This window comes from Myotis davidii, unplaced genomic scaffold (assembly GCF_000327345.1).
Source record: "Myotis davidii unplaced genomic scaffold, ASM32734v1 scaffold205, whole genome shotgun sequence".
Taxonomy (NCBI): domain Eukaryota; kingdom Metazoa; phylum Chordata; class Mammalia; order Chiroptera; family Vespertilionidae; genus Myotis; species Myotis davidii.
In genome coordinates, this window is record NW_006297573.1 from 2996489 (window position 1) to 3001340 (window position 4852).

Here is a 4852-nt window from a genome sequence, read left to right on the forward strand (position 1 = left end):
AAAGAACAGCTCCTTTGTTGCTGGGGAATCAATTCCAATGCCACAGTCAGGCATGCGGGGTCTAACACACGGGGGCCCAAGTCTCTGCTTTTCCCTGTGGTTACCTGCACACACTCTGAAAAAACCTCCTCAACTCCCCCAAGCAAGTAGAATGCCTCCTTTAGTTTCCCAGAGTACTTTTCATGTACTTTTGTACTCTCTCTTATCACACTCTATTTTCATTCTTTGTTTGCATATCTAATCTACCTCCACTCTACACCAGCACAGGTTGTAAGTTTATGGGCAGAAGAGACCATATAACATCTTTGTATTTGCAGTCACAGGCCCTCTGCAAGTCTTGGATGGATGAACAAGGAACATGGGGAAACATAGTGACTTGGTAATGGCATTAGAATTGGGTACCCAGGGGACAGGGTAAGACCATCTTTGTTTGCTTCATAAATTTTCCTAAGTCTGGGTCTGAGCAGAAGTGTAGAGGACATGACATTTGAAGAATTATTGCCTGATGAGAATGATTAGGCAATTTATGTATGCCTTCCAGGCAAAACATGACAGGCTGGTAATGGCTGGCAGGGCCAATATTAGGCAGAACACATTAGCAACCAGGGAGCCAAGGCAGAGTGACGTCTCTCGGTTTCCAGCAGCCTTCAAGGTTAACACATTAAGCAATTAGGAGCAACAAATCCTTCCAGGTGTGGTCATTTGTCAGCAGGGCAGACAGGCTTGTGGGTAAGGACCATTCTCCCTGTGATTATGTTCACTGTAAACAATGATGCAAATTCTAAAGATAAAAATGGGATATAAAATGTGATTCCTGCAGAGGATAGGACATTTAAGGATAATATTTCAAAGAACCTAGATTATGAAGTAGTATAGACCATAGAGAAGAACTATATATCTTGACTTTTCAGGAATCATCCCACTTTCATTTTATTTTATTCTTTTTGTTAAAGGGAACCGAAAATGATAATATTTATTCATTGATTATATATTATTTACTTCATACATTTTTTTAAAAAGTGATGTGCTGGAGTTAGCTCCCATTGGCTCATGAAAGCAGATTATGATTATTAATCAACTCCATGTTAGATGACTTCACATTAGCATCTTAAAATCACAGGAGTATTTACACCATGGAAATTGGCAAACCCTGCAAATCAGGATTTTCCAACCCTCACTTCTCCTGAGAGCTTATTGTGAAATATTTACCAGCACACCATTGGCTTTACAATGAATGATTCCAATTAATCCTTCCAAATCTCCTGTTTTACAGATGGGAAAATGAAGTTTAGAGAGGTTAATAATGAAGTAACTTATTACAAACTTCTTGGTGGCCAAGGCACAATTAAAACTCATATCGTCTGTCTCCAAAGTTGATGCACTGAATCATGATGGAGGGAAAACTTTCTAACTCATCCCATAAGGCCAGCATTACACTGATACCAATGGCAGATAAAGCCACTAAAGAAAAGAAAATTATAGCCAATATTCTTTAGATGCAAAAATCCTCAACAAAATACTAGCAAATCAACCTAACAGCATATTAAAAGAATTATACATCAGGCTCAGATGGGACTTATCTCAAGAATTCAAGAGTGGTTCAACGTAAGGAAATCAATCAATGTAATAAGCTTCAGTAATAGAACAAAGGTTTAAAAAATGATCTCAATGGTCACAGAAAAGGCATTTGATAACATCCAACACCTTTTCATGATAAAAACACTTGGAAAACTAGGAATAAAAGGGAACTTTTCCAACATGATCAAGGGCATTTCTGAAAAACCACAACTAACATCATATTCAGTAGTACCCCCTAAGAGCAGGACCAAGACAAGAATGCCTCTTTCTGCTTTCATCACTGCTTTTCAACACCATTCTGGAATGTCTAGCTAGAGCAAATGGACAAGAAAAATAAATAAAGGGCAAACAGATTGGAAAGGAAGAAGTAAAAACTATCTCTATTTGCAAATGTCATGATCCTATATATAGCAATTGCCAAGAAAGAAAGCTACTAGAGCTAATAAGCAAATTCAGGTAGAAATTAACAAGACTAACACACAAATATCAGTTGTGTTTCTATACACCAGCAATGAATAATTCAAAAGGAAATAAAGAAAGCAATTCCACTAACAAAAATATGCCTCCCCCAATAAAATAGCTACAAATAAATTTAACTAAGGAGTTGAAATCTCTAGAACATTGTTGAGAGAAAGTAATAGAAAGACATCCGTGTTCATGGATTAAAAACCTTAATTTGTTAAGATGGCAAAGTGATTTACAGATTTAACATACTCGGTCAAAATTCCAACACCATTTTTTTCAAAAATGGAAAAAAATCTACCCTCAAATTCGTAAGAGATTCCAAGGGGCTCAGAATAGTCAAAACAATGTTTAAAAAGAAGAGCAAACTGGAGGCCCCATATCTCCTGATTTCAAAACATACTACAAAGCAACTGTAGCCCTAGCTGGTTTGGCTCAGTGGATAGAGCGTCAGCCTGCAGACTAAAGGCTCCTGGGTTCAATTCCAGTCGAGGGCACATGCCTGGGTTGTGGGCCTGATCCCTGGTAGGGGGCGTGCAGGAGGCAGCCAATCAATGATTCTCTCACATCATTGATGTTTCTATCTCTCCCTCTCCCTTCCTCTTTGAAATCAATAAAAATCTATTTTTTAAAAAGCAACAGTAATCAAAATAGTGTGATACCAGCACAAGGATAAACATATGCACCATAAAATGACTTGACAGTCTAGAAATAAACCCATATATCTATGGTGAACCGATTTTCCACCAGGGCGCCAAGTTCATTCAATGGTTAAAGATTAGTCTCATCAACAGGTGTGCTGGCACAACTGGATTTCCACACGCAAAAGAATGAAGTTAGACTCCCACCCGACATTCTACACAAAAATTAACTCAAAATTTAATCATAAAACTCTTGGGAAATAGAGAGGTAAATCTTGGTGACCTTGAATTTGTCAATGGATTCTTAGATATGACACCAAAAGCATGAGCAACAAAAGAGAAAAAAAATAGATAAATGAGATTTTATCAAAATACAGTATTTGTGCATCAAAGGACATTATTAAGAAAGTGCAAGGCGGTGGCCCACCTGTCCTGGCCATCACCGCAGGGCCCCCCAGCTCAGCACTCTGGGCTAAATGGAGACCTCCCCAGTCTGGCTCCTTTATAGCCTGCCCAGCTATCCAACACTGGACCTTAGCCATCACCTTTGAAAGCCCCGACATCAAGAACCCACTGTGGCTCATCAACAAGGAGATCATTAGCCATAACACCCAGTGGTTCTACTTAACCCTGCTATGGCCCCATCACATTCTGGGCCTCCCTGAGGGTTAACATATCTACCTTTCAGCTCAAATCCACCCAGTCCAGTCTCCAACCATGACAACAAGGGCTTAGTAGACCTGGTCATCAGGATCACTTCAAAGACACCCATGCCAAGTTTTGCACTGGGAAAAAAATGTACCAGTATCTAGAAAACACAAACGAGGAGACGTCATTGAATTCTAAGGCCCAAATGGGCTGCTAGTCTATGAAAGTAAAGGAAACTTTATCATCTGTCCAGACAAGAAATCCAACCTCAATGTCAAGACGGGGAAGTCTGTCGGCACAATTGCAGGAGGAACAGGCATCACTCAGATGCTGCAGTTAATTTGGGCCATCGTGTAAGGACCTGAGCAGCCACACTGTGCCAAATGCTCTTTGCCAATGAGAATGGGAATGGCATCCTGCTGCTGCCAGAGCTGGCAGAACTGAGGAACAAACATTCTGCTTGCTTCAGGCTGTGGTACATGGTGCAAAGAGCTCCTGAAGCTCAGGACTACAGCCAGGGCTTTGCGAACAGCTGATGATCCGGGAACACCTTCCACCCGCTGGTGTTCCTACCCTGAGCCAGGATGCCTGTCTGCCCAACCTGGACCTCACGGACCACTCCAAGTAGGGCTACTTTGCCTCCTGATGCCTGGGCACTGGCCAGCAGGCACACCCCAAATACTCACCACGCCCTTTCCCCACCCAGTCCTCCCTTGCCACCATTCTTCAGCCTGGCCTGCCTGTGCCCTGGGTGGTCACCCAGCTGGTCTGACCTAAGGGGTCTCCTGGGGAACAGTTTTGTTTCTGGCGGGCCACCTTCAGGGTAAGTTTCTGTTTGGCTCTCACTTGGCCCTGTCCCTGTCCTCATAACTCTTCATCCCTCCCGCTGCCCCTGTCCCCCACAACACACAAATACAAAAGGGCTGAGGCTGCCGGCACCCTGCTCCACTCACCCCGCACTGCAATAAAGCACAGTCTAGACATAAACATAAATGTGCAGGCAGGCCAGAGCTGGAGGGGCCAGGAGCCTCTTCAGCCACAGTCCTGGGACCTTTGCCTGCCTCCCCTCACTATCTGCCTCCGAGCCAGGGCTAGGCCTCAGCAGCACCTGACACTACATGAGACCATGAACACCAAAACGTCCTGGGGGGTGTAGGGGAGGGCTGCTGGAGGTGAGAGGCTGCCTCCCAGGCCAGGCCCCAGCAGGCCCAAGCCAGCCTAGAGCTTGGCTCTAACTGTGGCTGAAACAGGAAGAGGGTGCTGGCCCAGGGCCTCCTGAGATGGCACTTGGGCTGGCAGCTGGGCCACCTTAAAACCCTGGCATTTTCCCCTAACACACCCAAGCATTCAGGCAGCCTTAGGAGTTTTGAGCTGCCAGTTTTGCGGAGTCTGATCTACTACAGGGCAGGGGGCTGGCTGGGCGGGGTGGGGGTGGGGGGTTGGTTTGGGCTCACAGTGGGGCCCATGAGTCCTGCCAGCAGAGTTTTACCTCCTCCTCCTGCCTTGGACGCCAGCGTGAAGGA

General features: G+C 44.3%; 1 pseudogene; it reads left to right on the forward strand.

Annotated features, from left to right (window-relative positions):
- Positions 1–358: 358 nt before the first annotated feature.
- Positions 359–3957, forward strand: LOC102770037 (annotated as a pseudogene).
- The last annotated feature ends 895 nt before the right edge of the window (positions 3958–4852 follow it).